Source organism: Saccopteryx bilineata, chromosome 2, assembly GCF_036850765.1.
Source record: "Saccopteryx bilineata isolate mSacBil1 chromosome 2, mSacBil1_pri_phased_curated, whole genome shotgun sequence".
NCBI classification, from domain to species: Eukaryota; Metazoa; Chordata; class Mammalia; order Chiroptera; family Emballonuridae; genus Saccopteryx; species Saccopteryx bilineata.
In genome coordinates, this window is record NC_089491.1 from 39,604,639 (window position 1) to 39,621,980 (window position 17,342).

Here is a 17,342-nt window from a genome sequence, read left to right on the forward strand (position 1 = left end):
TCCTGTTTTTTTCTGATTTACTTATTTCGCTTCGTATCATGTTATCAAGATCCCACCATTTTGCTGTAAATGTTCCGATGTCATCATTTCTTATGGCTGAGTAGTATTCCATAGTGTATATGTGCCACATCTTCTTTATCCAGTCATCTATTGATGGGCTTTTTGGTTGTTTCCATGTCCTGGCCACTGTGAACAATGCTGCAATAAACATGGGGCTGCATGTGTCTTTACGTATCAATGTTTCTGAGTTTTGGGGATATATACCCAGTAGAGGGATTGCTGGGTCATAAGGTAGTTCTATTTTCAGTTTTTTGAGGAACCACCATACTTTCTTCCATAATGGTTGTACTACTTTACATTCCCACCAACAGTGGATGAGGGTTCCTTTTTCTCCACAGCCTCTCCAACATTTGCTATTACCTGACTTGCTAATAACAGCTAATCGAACAGGTGTGAGGTGGTATCTCATTGCCGTTTTGATTTGCATTTCTCTAATAGCTAAAGAAGATGAGCATCTTTTCATATATCTGTTGGCCATTTGTATTTCTTCCTGGGAGAAGTGTCTATTCATATCCTCTTCCCATTTTTTTATTGGATTGTTTGTTTGTTTGTTGTTGAGTTTTATGAGTTCTTTGTATATTTTGGATATTAGGCCCTTATCTGAGCTGTTGTTTGAAAATATCATTTCCCATTTAGTTGGCTTTCTGTTTATTTTGTTATCAGTTTCCCTTGCTGAGCAAAAACTTCTTAGTCTGATGTAGTCCCATTCATTAATTTTTGCCTTCACTTCTCTTGCCATTGGAGTCAAATTCATAAAATGCTCTTTAAAACCCAGGTCCATGAGTTGAGTACCTATGTCTTCTTCTATGTACTTAATTGTTTCAGGTCTTATGTTTAGATCTTTGATCCATTTTGAGTTAATTTTTGTACAGGGGGAGAGACTGTAGTCCAGTTTCATTCTTTTGCATGTGGCTTTCCAGTTTTCCCAGCACCATTTATTGAAGAGGCTTTCTTTTCTCCATTGTGTGTTGTTGGCCCCTTTATCAAAAATTATTTGACTATATATATGTGGTTTTATTTCTGGACTTTCTATTCTGTTCCATTGGTCTGAGTGTCTATTTTTCTGCCAATACCATGCTGTTTTGATTGTCGTGGCCCTATAATAGAGTTTGAAGTCAGGTATTGTTATGCCCCCAGCTTCATTCTTTTTCTTTAGGATTGCTTTGGCTATTCGGGGTTTTTTATAGTTCCATATAAATCTGATGATTTTTTGCTCTATTTCTTTAAAAAATGTCATTGGAATTTTGATGGGAATTGCATTAAATTTGTATATTGCTTTGGGTAATATAGCCATCTTGATTATATTTATTCTTCCTAGCCAAGAACAAGGTATATTCTTCCATCTCATTATATCTTTTTCGATTTCCCTTAACAATGGTTTATAGTTTTCATTATATAAGTCCTTTACATTCTTTGTTATGTTTATTCCTAAGTATTTTATTTTTTTTGTTGCAATCGTGAAGGGGATTATTCTTTTGAGTTCCTTCTCAGTTGTTTCATTGTTGGCATATAGAAAGGCTATTGACTTCTGTATGTTAATTTTGTATCCTGCGACCTTACTGTATTGGCTTATTGTTTCTAGTAGTCTTTTTGTGGATTCTTTGGGGTTTTCGATGTATAGGATCATATCATCTGCAAAAAGTGATACCTTTACTTCTTCTTTTCCGATATGGATGCCTTTTATTTCTTTGTCTTGTCTGATTGCTCTGGCTAGAACCTCTAGTACCACATTAAATAAGAGTGGAGAGAGTGGACAACCCTGTCTTGTTCCTGATTTAAGGGGGAAAGCCTTCAGTTTAGTGCCATTTAATATGACGTTAGCTGATGGTTTATCATATATGGCCTTTATCATGTTGAGATATTTTCCTTCTATACCCATTTTGTTGAGAGTCTTAAACATAAAATTGTGTTGTATTTTATCGAAAGCCTTTTCTGCGTCTATTGATAAGATCATGTGGTTTTTGTTCTTTGTTTTGTTGATATGGTGTATTACATTAACCGTTTTACGTATGTTGAACCATCCTTGAGATTCTGGGATGAATCCTACTTGATCATGATGTATTATTTTTTTAATATGTTGTTGTATTCGATTTGCTAGTATTTTGTTTAGTATTTTAGCATCTGTATTCATTAGAGATATTGGTCTGTAGTTTTCTTTTTTTGTGCCATCCTTGCCTGGTTTTGGTATGAGGGTTATGTTGGCCTCATAAAATGTGTTTGGAAGTATTGCTTCTTCTTCAATTTTTTGGAAGACTTTGAGTAGAATAGGAACCAAGTCTTCTTTGAATGTTTGATAAAATTCGCTGGTATAGCCATCAGGGCCTGGACTTTTATTTTTGGGGAGGTTTTTAATGGTTTTTTCTATTTCTTCTCTACTGATAGGTCTGTTTAGGCTTTCTGCTTCTTCTTGACTCAGTCTAGGAAGGTTGTATTTTTCTAGAAATTTATCCATTTCTTCTAGGTTGTTGAATTTAGTGGCATAAAGTTTTTCATAGTATTCTACAATAATTCTTTGTATATCTACGGTGTCCGTGGTGATTTCTCCTCTTTCATTTTGGATTTTGTTTATATGAGTTCTTTCTCTTTTTTCCTTGGTAAGTCTTGCCAAGGGTTTGTCAATTTTGTTGATCTTTTCAAAGAACCAGCTCCTTGTTCTATTAATTTTTTCTATAGTTTTTCTGTTCTCTAATTCATTTATTTCTGCTCTGATTTTTATTATCTCCTTTCTTCGGCTGGTTTTGGGTTGTCTTTGTTCTTCTTTTTCTAGTTCCTTAAGGTGGGAAGTTAAGTGGTTCACTTGGGCTCTCTCTTGTTTGTTCATATATGCCTGAAGCGATATGAACTTCCCTCTTATCACTGCTTTTGCTGCATCCCATAGATTCTGATATGTCGTATTGTCATTTTCATTAGTCTGTATATATCTTTTGATCTCTGCACTTATTTCTTCTTTGACCCATTCATTTTTTAAAAGTATGTTGTTTAGTTTCCACATTTTTGTGGGATTTTTTTCCTCTTTTTTGCAGTTGAATTCTAGTTTCAAGGCTTTATGATCAGAAAATATGCTTGGTACAACTTCAATTTTTCTGAATTTGCTGATATTGTTTTTGTGGCCCAACATATGGTCAATTCTTGAGAATGATCCATGTACACTGGAGAAAAATGTATACTCAGTCACTTTGGGATGAAATGTCCTGTAGATGTCTATCATATCCAGGTGCTCTAGTGTTTTGTTTAAGGCCACTATGTCTTTGTTGATTCTCTGTTTGGATGACCGATCTAGAGCCGTCAGCGGTGTATTGAGGTCTCCAAGTATGATTGTATTTTTGTCAGTTTTTGTTTTAAGATCAATAAGTAGCTGTCTTATATATTTTGGTGCTCCTTGGTTTGGTGCATATATATTAAGAATTGTTATGTCTTCTTGATTCAGTGTCCCCTTAGCCATTATGAAATGGCCATTTTTGTCTCTAAGTACTTTTCCTGTCTTGTAGTCAGCATTATCCGATATGAGTATTGCTACACCTGCTTTTTTTTGGATGTTATTTGCTTGGAGTATTGTTTTCCAGCCTTTCACTTTGAATTTGTTTTTATCCTTGTTACTTAGATGAGTTTCCTGTAGGCAGCATACAGTTGGATTTTCTTTTTTAATCCATTCTGCTACTCTGTGCCTTTTTATTGGTGAGTTTAATCCATTTACATTTAGTGTAATTATTGATACTTGTGAGTTCCCTATTGCCATTTTATATCTTGCTTTCTGTTAGTTTTGTATCTTGTTTGATCCTTCTCTTTCGTTTTTCTATCTTTTGTTTTTATTTGGTTGTATTCCATACATCTTTCCTCTGTTGCTATCTTTTTTATCTCATGTGCTTCTGTGGTGGTTTTTTCAATGGTGGTTACCTTTGAGTAATGAAAAGGGTCCCTACCCTGTTCATTGTAGCGAACTATTTTGTGAGTACTTTTGCACTCCATCGTCCTTTGCTACTGTTAATCTCCGTCTTCTCCCCCTCTTTCTTTTTGTTGTTGTCACAGTTTAAATTTGGTTTTATTGTGTTCTTCTTGGAGCTTTTACTTGTGGCTCTGTTTTTTTTTGTTCTTTGTATCTGATTGGAGAACCCCCTTTAGTAATTCCTGGAGTGGGGGTTTTCTGATGATAAATTCCCTCATCTTTTCTGTATCTGTGAATGTTTTTATTTCTCCTTCGTATTTGAAGGATAGCTTTGATGGGTATAGTATTCGTGGCTGAAAGTTCCTCTCTTTTAGGACTTTAAATATTGGGGTCCACTCTCTTCTAGCTTGTAGAGTTTCTGCTGAGAAATCTGATGATAATCTAATGGGCCTTCCTTTATATGTTGTATTCTTCTTTTCCCTGGCTGCCTTGAGAATTTTTTCTTTGCTGTTGGTTTGTGTCAATTTCATTATGATATGCCTTGGAGTAGGTTTGTTGGGGTTAAGAAAACTTGGAGTTCTGTTTGCTTCTTGAACTTGAGGCTTTAGTTCTTTCCACAGGCTTGGGAAGTTCTCATCAATTATTTGTTTAAGTATGTTCTCCATTCCATTTTCTCTCTCTTCTCCCTCTGATATACCTATTATTCTTATGTTATTCTTTTTGATGGAGTCAGATAATTCTTGTAGGGCTATCTCATTTTTTTTAATTTTTGAGTCTCTTTCTTCTTCTCTCTGTTGTGCCTCAAGTTGCTTGTCTTCTATTTCACTAATCCTCTCTTCTATCTGACCTGTTCTATTAGCTAAGCTTGTTACTTCGTTTTTCAGCTCGTGAATTGAGTTTTTCATCTCTGTTTGATTTGTTTTTATAGTTTCAATTTCCTTGGACATATATTCTTTGTGTTCATGGAGTTGTTTTCTGAGCTCCCTATATTGCCTTTCTGTGTTTTCTTGTATATCTCGGAGGATTTTTAGGATTTCTATCTTGAATTCTCTGTCATTTAGCTCCAAGGTTTCCAATATATTAAATTTTTTCTCCATAGATTTTTCCTCATCTAGCTGTGTTACCTCTCTTTCTTTTGTATCCATGATATTCGATTTTCTCTTCCTTAATGGCATCTGAGGGTGGTTTTGTTGATAGTATTAATGAGATTTAATAAAGAATAAAAAGTTAAAAAAAATAAAAAAATAACAAATCGAAAAGAGTTGTTTTTTTAAAAAAAATTAATAATGAAATAAAGAAAAATAAAATAAAATAAAAATTTTTTAAAAAAGGAAATTATTCCCCCCCTCTTTTTTTCCTCTCCTCTCCTCTCCCCTCTTTCTTGAGAAAATCTTGTGGTGGACTGTGAGTTATAACAAACAATGCCTGTGATGGAGGGCCTGAATTGGGGAAAAGTAATAAAGGGGCAAAAAAGAGAGAAAGAAAAAAAAAAAAAAAAAAAAAAAAAAAGGGAAAAAAAAAAAAAAAAAAAAAAGAGTGTATGGACCCACAAAAAGCAAATAAGGAAAAAATTTGGGTCAAGAATAAAATGATTTGCTTTTAGGTGTTGGTTTTCTAAGAGTTATGATGAGAGGAATAAGAGGAAAATGGAAAAATGGGGGGACAAATTAAAAACTTACTATTGTATTTAGTGGAACAAGAACTAGATAATATGGAGAGCCAGGGATGGGAGCACTGCTAGTGAGTTAAAAAGGTGAAGTAAAAACCCCCCAAAATGCCACAAACATAGGTTTGAGTCCCAGATAAGATAATTTGTTTGTTATTGAGGTTTGAATGAGAGGAGATGTAAAGGAGAAAGGAAGAAACTAATATAGAGGGAGAAAAGAAAGAGAGAGAGAGAAAAAAAGAGGGAACCACTAAAAGAAGAAAAAAGAAAGGAGAGAGAGAGAGAGAGTTAAGGGTTTTGGAGTGCAACCCTCATAGAGAGAAAGGAAGAGAAGAGAAATGATAATGGGAGATGTAACACTTATGGGTAGTGTAGTTCAGGGAGAGGAGAGAGTAAGACCGGTAGAGAGTTAATCGGCCAAATTGGAGGAGGAAAAAAAAGTCTCAAGAATGAAGATAATAGAAACAAACGAACAAATATAATAAAATGGGATAGGTTATAAAGTCTGCAGATTATTCTTGATTTTGAGAGGTTATCTTCTTGCTTTTTCTTTTCTCTCCCTCTTCCTGGTCGGTGACTCTGTACCCCGGGTTCTGCCCCTTTTGCACGCTCAGGTAGAGGTTTGCAGTTGATAAGTCTCTATGGCAATGTCATGTATTGTGCTTTATTCTCGTTGGGAGTCGAGGCTCATTAGCATTTATAGGCTCCGACAGTGAGAGAGTTCGTGTTCCTGGAGCCTTTCTCCTAGTCTTTCCTTCCTCAATCAGTAGCCTGATAGTCCAGGTATGGGGTTGCTGCTGCCTCTGCCTGGATAGTAAGAGGCTCAAATTGCTGGCAACTCCCCACTCTATTTCCACTCAGCACAGGGCTCTGGGTAAGGCTCAGTCAGTCAGAGCTGCTAGCATAATCAGGCGGGCTTTCCGCCCACTCGAAGACCTCTGGCTCTGCCACTCTATCCGGTAACACAAGCGGGCGCCCACTTCCGGGGCGCTTGGAGGAAACTCTCACTCACTGTCTGCAACCAGGATATCCGGCCAGCAGTCTCATGCTCTGAGTGAAACCCCCAACCGCAGGGAAAAGTTGCAGCGTTGGAATTGAGTCTCGCTCCGTCCCCGTGTGCGGCTTTTGCAAGGCGCTGGGGCGGCCCGAGATTCCGCTTTGGCCCACACAAAGGCCCCTGACTCTGCCCCTCTGTGCGATAACACGGGCGCGCACTGCCGAGGCACTCGGAGGAATCACTCACTCCTTATCTGCGCGCGCAAACCAGGATATGAGGCCGGCCGCGTTTCGCTCTGAGTGAAACAGCCTCCAGCACGGAAAATCTCCACCGTTGGGATTAGTTCTCACTCCCTCCCGTGCGTGGCTTTCCCAGGGCGCTGGGGCTGCCCAGAGACTCTGCCCTCAGCCCACAGAAAGGCCTCTGACCCTGCCTCTCCGTGGGGCAACACGGGTACCCACTTCCGCGGCTTAGGAAGAAATCTCTCTTCCACTAACTGCGCACCGACCAGGAGACCGGGTAAAATGGCCGTTCCGCTTGTCTTTCTTTGTTTGGGTTTGGCGCGAGTGTTAGCTTGTATTGCCCGGTTGCCACAGGATCAGATTTTCCTTGGCTTGGATCTCTGAGCCACAGCCTGGTTCGGCCGTTTTTGCTGCGGCGGCCTGGATCTATTCACCCCCTTTGCCCGCCTCAGTTTCTATATTCACAGTTACCAGAAAAAGCCGCCCTGTTTAGGTTAGTGAGGAAGGCGGAGCATTTCTTACTCCCTATTTCCTTCGGGGTTTGGTTATATATTTAGCCAATTTTTCACTCAATCATACCTTTGGGTGTATTGCGAAGAATCTGGAAGCTCCAAGTATAGGTTTTTCTGTTTCTGGTTGAAGATCTTGTTGAGTTTTGGGGGAGATTTATCGGTATCGCTTCCTACTCCGCCATTACTCTGACGTCATCTCTCGGCAGTTACTTTAAAAAAAGAAAAAGAAAGGAAACTTTGGCTCAAGCAGGTTGGCTCAGCGTATGGAGTGTCAGCCCAGCATGGGGATATCTTAGGTTTGATCCCTGGACCGTGCACATATAAGAAGTGACCATCTTCCTGACCTGTGGTGGCGCAGTGGATAAAGCATCGACCTGAAAATGCTGAGGTCGCCAGTTTGAAACCCTGCGCTTGCCTGGTCAAGGCACATATGGGAGTTGATGCTTCCAGCTCCTCCCCCCCTTCTCTCTCTCTGTCTCTCCCTCTCCTCTCTAAAATGAATAAATAAATTAAAAAAAAAAAAACTATAGAAAAACTATTTAAAAAAATGATCCCTAATTTAAAAAAAAAAAAAGCGACCATCTGCTTCTCTTCCTCTCCGACTCCCCTTTCTCTCTCTTCCCCCTTGCAGCCAGTGGCTCCATTGGTTCTAATTTCTGCCCTGGGCACTAGGATAGCTTGGTTGGTCTTGTTGTATCGGAATAGTGAGAAACAGACGTTTTGCCACACCAATTAAGTAGCCAAATTAAGGAGTCTTTATTTTAAAACCGGCCAACTGCACAGGGACCTAAGTCATTTCAAATCAATGCAGTCCTGAACACAGTTTGGGGCCAGCTTTTAAAGACAAAATCACATTAATCTCACTGACAACCTCATTAAGTTTTATTGTCTTGTTACAACATTTATCGGTAGGATCCACTGAAAGGAAAAAACATTTCTATACACTAAGACCATAAGATGATAACACAGTAGTGATAAATGTTTTGCATATCTAGCAAAAACATTCCTAAACATTCTAGGATTTACAACCTATCCCTGACACCACAATAGTGGGAAATGTTTAGTTTAAGATAAGGAGAGAAGCTAAAGAAAGTTACTTTTGCTAGGAGCCTTTAAATTACCTATTTGCTAAAAAAACTTTTTTCTATATTTCAGTCTGAGCATCATCCTCAGGCAGGGGTTGCTGAGTGGATCCTGATTGGGGCACATGTGAGAGTCTGTCTATCTTCCCTCCTCTCACATAAAAAAAGAAAAAAGAAAAAGAAAAGAAACTTCCCTCACCTTTTTCTTAGCTGGTGACAGCCTGGACAAAGAATCAGGCTTCTTTGTTCTCCAGGGCCAAGGCCATTTGTGGTTAGTCATCCCCACTCATCAAGGTTGGGTTCCATCCCCACTTAAGGCACATACAAGAATCAGCCAGTGAAGCCATAAATAAATGGTACAATAAATTTATGTTTCTCTCTCTTGCTCCCTTCCCCTCCTCTTTCTAAAGCCAATAAATAAAAATAAAATAAACCACTATGGTGTGTATCAAGGCCTGAGGTGTGGTGGTTTTGTTATAAAGTAGCATACCTTAATTCCGCAGGTTACCTAGAGACACCAAACCAAGGCAGGATACAGAAGAAGTTTGAGGAGGAGATTTATTATTTTTTTTGTGTGCGTTTCCGAAGCCAGAAATGGGGAGGCAGTCAGACAGACTCCCGCATGCGCCTGACTGGGATCCACCTGGCACGCCCACCAGGGGGCGATGCTGTGCCCATCTGGGGCATCACTCTGTTGCAACCAGAACCACTCTAGCGCCTGAGGCAGAGGCCACAGAGCCATCCCCAGCGCCCGGGCCATCTTTGCTCCAATGGAGCCTTGGCTGCGGGAGGGGAAGAGAGAGACAGAGAGGAAGGAGAGGGGAAGGGGTGGAGAAGCAGATGGGCACTTCTCCTGTGTGCCCTGGCTGGGAATCGACTCCTGCACGCCAGGCCGATGCTCTACCACTGAGCCAACCAGCCAGGGCCAGGAGGAGATTTATTAATAAGCCGGCTACATATGACTTACATGGGATATAGCTAACCCAAATTGTGCAGCCTCGAATATAGCTCTGAGGCTAGTTATATACACTTGATCACATACAGTTTGGGGGGAAAATGAGGGGGAGCATGAGCATGACACAATAGTCAATCATTAACAAGCTTACAACATTCCTCTATAGGATCTATTAAAAGGAAAAAATATTCTTATGCCTTAAAACTTACAAGGTAACACAATAGCAATAAATGTTGTTTTACATATCAATACAATAGCGATAAATGTCGTTTTATGTATTAAAGACATTCTCAAATCTTCTAGTGTCTACCCCCAATTCCTGTCACCACAGCGACATGGCTAGTTTAGGATAAAGAGAGAGGCCAAATGTAAAAACCCTTGCTAAAAGTGTTGGGGCTAGCTTATTAGGAAACCTAATAAGCTAGTCCCTGCTTGTTTAGTTTACAAGTTTTTATACATATAAAGGATTTCAAGAGGGATGATTATAAGAAAGCATATAAAATGCGCCTGACCAGGCGGTGGCGCAGTGGATAGAGCATCGGACTGGGATGCAGAGGACCCAGGTTTGAGACCCCAAGGTTGCCAGCTTGAGCGCAGGCTCATCTGGCTTGAGCAAAAGCTCACCAGCTTGGACCCAAGGTCTCTGGCTCGAGCAAAGGGTTATTTGGTCTGCTGAAGGCCATGGTCAAGGCACATGTGAGAAAGCAATCAATGAACAACTAAAGTGTCGCAATGCGCAATGAAAAACTAATGATTAATGCTTCTCATCTATCTGTACCTGTCTATCCCTCTCTCTAACTCTCTCTCTGTCTCTGTAAAAAAATAAAATAAAACTTGTTTAAAAAAAAGAAAGAAAGAAAAAAAGAGGCATATAAAATGTTGCAGAATGTGCCTGACCAGGTGGTGGTGCAGTGGATAGAGCATCGGACTGGGATGCAGAGGACCCAGGTTCGAGACCCCTAGGTTGCCAGCTTGAGCGAGGGCTCATCTGGTTTAAGCAAAGCTCACCAGCTTGGACCCAAGGTCGCTGGCTTTAGCAAGGGTTTACTTGGTCTGCTGTAGCCCTCCCCCCCCTCTCCCCCCCCCTCGTCAGGGCACATATGAGAAAGCAATCGATGAACAACTAAGTTGTCACAATGAAAAACTGATGATTGATGCTTCTCATCTCTCTTCGTTCCTGTCTGTCTGTCTCTACCTATCCTTCTCTCTGACTCTCTCTATCTTTGTAAAAAAAATAATAAATAAATAAATAAATAAATAAATAAATAAAATGTTAGAGAATGCAGATTTTTCAAGCAAGGGGAGTTGGCTCGTGATCCCTTTGTGTAGGCAAGCGTCCCCAAACTACAGCCCGCGGGCCACATGCGGCCCCCTGAGGCCATTTATCCAGCCCCCAGTCGCACTTCTGGAAGGGGCACCTCTTTCTTTGGTGGTCAGTGAGAGGAGCACTGTATGTGGCAGCCCACCAACGATCTGAGAGACAGTGAACTGGCCCCCTGTGTAAAAAGTTTGGGGACCCCTGGAGGTATACGTTACTCTCAGGACTCCAGGAGGGGAGGAAGAGTTAGAATCAGTATAGGATATGTAAACATTGTCTCTTAAAGGATCTATTGAAGGGGAAAAGGAAGTTCTTTGTTGTCTAGCAAGTAATGGCCTCAGACCTTCCAGAGAACTGTTACTTACTTTTTTTCTTTTCAGAAAGGAGGGGTAAGGGGGCCTGACTCTTCCTTCCAAAATACTAATGCTAATATTTGCAGTTCTTTTTTTTTTTTTTTAACAGAGGCAGAGATAGACAGGGACAGACAGACAGGAACGGAGAGAGATGAGAAGCATCAACCATCAGTTTCTCGTTGCGTTGCGACTTCTTAGTTGTTCATTGATCGCTTTCTTACATGTGCCTTGACCGTGGCCTTCAGCAGACCGAGTAACCCCCTGCTGGAGCCAGCGACCTTGGGTCCAAGCTGGTGAGCTCTTTGCTCAAGCCAGATGAGCCCGCGCTCAAGCTGGCGACCTCGGGGTCTCGAACCTGGGTCCTTCCGCATCCCAGTCTGACGCTCTATCCACTGCACCACCACCTGGTCAGGCACTTTTTGCAATTCTTTAGCATCTTATCACAGTTTGAGCCCTGCAATGTATCGCTTACTTGAGAAACATCCCTCATCTTTTTACCAGTGCCACACCCTCTGTCCTTTAGTAGGCCCTTCTACTAAACAAAATTATCATCTGTTGGTCAAATAAGTTTGTAAATATGATGTATATGTTTGCTCACTTATAGTTTGCATTGGGGGCTGGGCAATGCCAGATATAGTGATCTGTGAAGTTGCAGGTTGCCTTCCTTCTTGGGAGGAACCATTGTCTTGCTAATGTTTACTGCAGGAGAGATTCTGCCCACACCACGGAGAGGTGCATGAGGATTTCTTCTTTTTCTCCTCCATGGAAAAAGCAGGTTTTCTGCTTTTCTTTTGGCTTTTCTTGTGGCTTGCCTGTCTTGGTGAGACACCGATGAACAGAATGGGCCACCATCCTCCGACTCCGCCATTTCTTTACTGTCCGCCCAAATTTAATGAGAACCTGCATGTGAATGGCCATGATGGCAGGGGCGGCCTCTGGCCTTACATTTGACATAGTCTGTGGCAGGATTTGGATCAGATTGGTATGAAGCCTTCACCACCCTTGAGCGGTGAAATAGAGGACTGGCTGCTGTTATGGTTTCCTGACTGTCCTTTTGGGGACCGTAGGCTGGCTGGTATTTACAGCCATGTGTGAGGAAACCAAGAGTTCTGTGGAAGAGGCTGCCCAGAACCTGCAAACCAAGCAGTGGAAGGAGCTGGATCAAGCTGGAGAAGGAGATGCCGGCCCTGTTAATCCTAATCCAGAGGGACCCGAAACATTGAAGACATGAACAAAGTTCGTCGATTACACACAAAAGCTTTATTGTCTAGCTTGGCCAACCAGCTGCAACTCCAAACAGAAATCTGAGGGAGAGCGCGCCGGCCCTTTGTTCTACTTAGTTTTTATAGTTTTGTAAGTGGGAAGTACAGAAGCAAAAATTGTAATTAGGAGCCCCTTACCACTATTGGTTATAGTCATATGTCCTATATGTCCTTTTTTTTTTTTTTTTTTTTTTTTTGTATTTTTCTGAAGCTGGAAACGGGAAGGCAGTCAGACAGACTCCCGCATGCGCCCAACCGGGATCCACCCGGCATGCCCAACAGGGGGCGATGCTCTGCCGTTGCTCTGTTGCAACTAGAGCCATTCTAGCGCCTGAGGCAGAGGCCACAGAGCCATCCTCAGGGCCCGGACAAACTTTGCTCCAGTGGAGCCTTAGCTGCGGGAGGGGAAGAGAGAGACAGAGAGGAAGAAGAGGGGGAGGGGTGGAGAAGCAGATGGCCGCTTCTCCTGTGTGCCCTGGTCCAGAATCGAACCCAGGACTCCTGCACACCAGGCCGATGCTCTACCACTGATCCAACCGGCCAGGGCCTAGTCATATGTCCTTTAACATGATAGGACCACGTTCAATTTGCAAGCCATACATCCTTTTGGGGAAAACAAAATTTACAAGTCAACACAATGGCAGAAAGATATCTTTTTACATATTAAAAGGCATTCCCATATTATCTAGTGTTCATCTGCTATCTCTCTGTCCAGAGTCACACGTGTTAACTACACGCATTTACATAGGAGAGGTAGTTTCCGTGGGGACAAATGCCCGCAAATGGCTCATAGTTATAAGAAAAGGTTTATTTTGGCTTTTCTCTCCCTGCACCTGGCCATTCACCCCTTTCCCCACAGGTGTGGAATGTCTGGGGATCCATGTTTTCCTCCCCTTTGCATTTATAATACAATGCCAAAGGCCATCCTGACTATGCTAATCAGACAGTACAGAGACTATTCTCACAATTTCTCTGCACACCTTAACCCAAATTAATAAAATGTTCTCCAAGCCTCTTAAAATATTAATTTTAATTCTGTAGTTTTTGGTACCTTACAACACCTGCGGGTGAAGTGGCTCAGTGGCTCCTCAGCCCTAGAGGCTGAACGTTTGCACTGGCAGTTGTTGGAGAAACAACTGTGGGTTCAAGAGCTCGAGTCTCAGCTTCTGGCTAGAGGCCAGCAGCCACAGGAGCTGAAATGGTCGCCAAAGGAGCAGCAGTATCCGTGCCAGTGGACTGGCTTTGAGTCAGCAGGAGCTGGCAATTCCAGCTCCTCTTCGGAGGACGAGGAGAATCAGGCTGGAGTTGTGATTCTCAGACTCCAGAAGGTAAACGACGGCAGTGGTGGCGGGAGGATGGACGGACAGCCTGGGAGCCAGGCTTGCATTGCCAAGCAGCCGCTGGAACGGCTGCAGGGAGTGCCTGCTAAGCCGCTGGTAGGTTTGCTGAGATTTTCGGACAAAGGGGTGGATGTCTCTGGAGTGGAGGTGGAAATACTGACTGCCATTGCCACAGTTTAAAAGCTGCCAGGATTTCCAGGATGAAGGGTGGGGGGCCTAAGGCCCCATGTGCATGGACTGATTCCTAGACTATGACTTGAGCAGATACTGGCTCCTTTGTTGGATGGACTTAATGGATTTTGGACAATGTGAAATACCGTGATGGGGGCAGTGGGCAGCTTTGCTGGAGACCCTTCTGCACTGGGAAACTTTTCATCTGGTTGGAGAGAAGCTCCAAGGACATTTTGCGCTCTTGGCAAAATGCTCAAAGACTGGTGAAGTGTACCTTTGTAATTGTTGAAACTATATGATTTGTGCTGTTGTTGTAATTTGTGTAATGTGCCTAATTCCCTTGCACAGGAATGCCGGCAGTGTGGATTGTGGATTGCAGAGTGAGCAAAGGGGTCCATTGTTGGGCAGATAAATTAATTTATGCTCACTCTGTTAAAGATGGCCGCTGCTCTCACATGGTGATGCTTTCACATGATAACAGCTAATTGTCCTTTTTTTTTTTTTTTAATTTTAATTTAATTTTATTTATTCATTTTAGAGAGGAGAGAGAGGGGGAAAGAGAGGAGAGAGAGATAGGGGGGAGGAGCTGGAAGCATCAACTCCCATATGTGCCTTGACCAGGCAAGCCCAGGGTTTTGAACCAGCGACCTCAGCATTTCCAGGTCGATGCTTTATCCACTGCGCCACCACAGGTCAGGCTAATTGCCCTTCTTGCTTGGGAAGGGGTTTGATTATGCTATTGTGTGCTGGAGGAGGGGGCTGTCCCACTGAAAAGTTTTATTTTATTTTATTTTATTTTTTACAGAGACAGTGAGTCAGAGAGAGGGATAGACAGGGACAGACAGATAGGAACGGAGAGAGATAAGAAGCATCAATCATTAGTTTTTCATTGCGCGTTGCAACACCTAGTTGTTCATTGATTGCTTTCTCATATGTGCCTTGAACGTGGGCCTTCAGCAGACTGAGTAACCCCTTGCTGGAGCCAGCGACCTTGGGTTCACGCTGGTGGGCTTTTTGCTCAAACTAGATGAGCCTGCGCTCAAGCTGGTGACCTCGGGGTCTCGATCCTGGGTCTTCCGCATCCCAGTCCAACACTCTATCCACTGCGCCACCGCCTGGTCAGGCCCACTGAAAAGTTTTAAAAGGAGGAGCTAGGAGGCCATTTTGAAGAGAGTGACCACGTTCTTGTAGAGAGGAAGAGCCCATGATGTTGCAGGACAGGGAGGCCACATGGAGGAGGCAGCCAAAATGGTGGAATGGTGAGGTGGAAGCCTTTGATTCTAGGAAAACTCAGATGAGTCAGTGGCTTTAGAAGGGAAGTGTTTTTATTCACTTGCCGAGTGCGAGTCTAGAATAAAGTAAAAGGGACCACCAGTTTTTGGCTCCACAGTTTCTTTACCATCTGTCCAAATTAAATGTGATCTTACATGGGCCATGCGGCTTTGATGGTGGCTGCAGCTATTGGCTTTACATCATCCCAATCACCATGCTTAAGGTTTCACCATTTAATCATTTTTTATTTTTGGGGGGATAGAGATGTTCTACTATTTTACCTGATTAAAGATACTATTGCAGGCCCTGGCCAGTTGGCTCAGTGGTAGAGCGTCAGCCTGGTGTGCAGAAGTCCCGGGTTCGATTTTGGCCAGGGCACACAGGAAAAGCGCCCATCTGCTTCTCCACCCCTCCCCCTCTCCTTCCTCTCTGTCTCTCTCTTCCCTTCCCGCAGCCAAGGCTCCATTGGAGCAAAGATGGCCTGGGCACTGGAGATGGCTCCATGGCCTCTGCCTCAGGGCGCTAGACTGGTTCTGGTTGCGACAGAGTGACGCCCCAGATGGGCAGAGCATCACCCCTGGTGAGCATGCCGGGTGGATCCCGGTCCGGTGCATGCAAGAGTCTGTCTGACTGCCTCCCCATTTCCAGCTTCAGAAGAATACAAAAAAGAAAAAAAAAAAGATACTATTGCAGCCCTGGCTGGATAGTTCAGTTGGTTAGAGTGTCCTTCTGATAACGCAAAAGTTGTGGGTTCCATCCCCAGTAAGGGCACATACAGGAACAGACCAATTTTTCTGTCTCCCTCCCTCTCTGTAAAGGCAATAAATTAAAAAAAGAAAAGAAAAATTATACTCTTGCTATTCCCTGAAAAGGCATACATGTTACCCCTCAGTGCCAGGCACTCAAAATATGGACTAAAGGGGAAGATACAGGTTCAGTTCTATGTAGTTCTACTACTGCTACTCATAGCAACATGACTTGGAGCAAGTCTTTTCCCCCTCTCTGGACATCAGTTTTTTCACTTTTTTTTTTTTTTTTTGTATTTTTCTGAAGCTGGAAACGGGGAGAGACAGTCAGACTCCCGCATGCGCCCGACCGGGATCCACCCGGCACGCCCACCAGGGGCGACGCTCTGCCCACCAGGGGGCGATGCTCTGCCCCTCCAGGTCTGTTGCGACCAGAGCCACTCTAGCGCCTGGGGTAGAGGCCAAGGAGCCATCCCCAGCGCCCGGGCCATCTTTGCTCCAATGAGCCTTGGCTGCGGGAGGGGAAGAGAGAGACAGAGAGGAAGGTGAGGGGGACGGGTGGAGAAGCAGATGGGCGCTTCTCCTGTGTGCCCTGGCCGGGAATCGAACCCAGGACTTCTGCACGCCAGGCCAATGCTCTACCACTGGGCCAACCAGCCAGGGCCAGTTTTTTCACTTTATACAATGAAGAGCAGAGTTCAGATTAGACATTAGATGATTCCCTGGGTCCTTAACATCCACAACTATCTGGTACAGGGAAGTCTAAGAATAGAATCCTGTCTTTAAGTGGTTTGTCCTCCAACCAAGTAAATATTATAGTAAGTTTGCTAAATTTTTGGTATGTGACTCTTATTTTCCTAATGGCTTCCAATAAAACACTGGGAATTATGGGTAGGATAGTGTCCCTCAAAAGTTCATGTCAGGTGGCCTGACCTGTGGTGACGTAGTGCATAAAACGTCGACCTGGAAATGCTGAGGTCACCGGTATGAAACCCTGGCTTGCCTGGGCAAGGCACATATGGGAGTTGATGCTTCCAGCTCCTCCCCCCTTCTCTGTCTCTGTCTCTCCTCTCTCTCTCTCTCCCTCTGTCTCTCCCTCTCCTCTATAAAAAAAAAAAAAAGAAAAAAAAAGTTCATGTCAGGGCCCTGGCCGGTTGGCTCAGCGGTAGAGCATCGGCCTGGGGTACAGGAGTCCCGGGTTCGATTCCCGGCCAGGGCACACAGGAGAAGCGCCCATCTGCTTCTCTACCCCTCCCCCTCTCCTTCCTCTCTGTCTCTCTCTTCCCCTCCCGCAGCCAAGGCTCCATTGGAGCAAAGATGGCCCGGGCGCTGGGGATGGCTCTGTGGCCTCTGCCTCAGGTGCTAGAATGGCTCTGGATGCAACAGAGCGACGCCCCAGAGGGGCAGAACATCGCCCCCTGGTGGACATGCCGGGTGGATCCCGGTCGGGCACATGCGGGAGTCTGTCTGACTGCCTCCCAGT

The 17,342-nt window shown here is 43.4% G+C and overlaps 1 non-coding gene across 1 annotated transcript; it reads left to right on the forward strand.

Moving 5' to 3' along the window:
• Positions 1-17,002: 17,002 nt before the first annotated feature.
• On the forward strand, positions 17,003-17,078 carry TRNAP-GGG (transfer RNA proline (anticodon GGG)). The gene has a single exon. It is a non-coding gene; the product is annotated as a tRNA-Pro (tRNA).
• Positions 17,079-17,342: the final 264 nt, after the last annotated feature.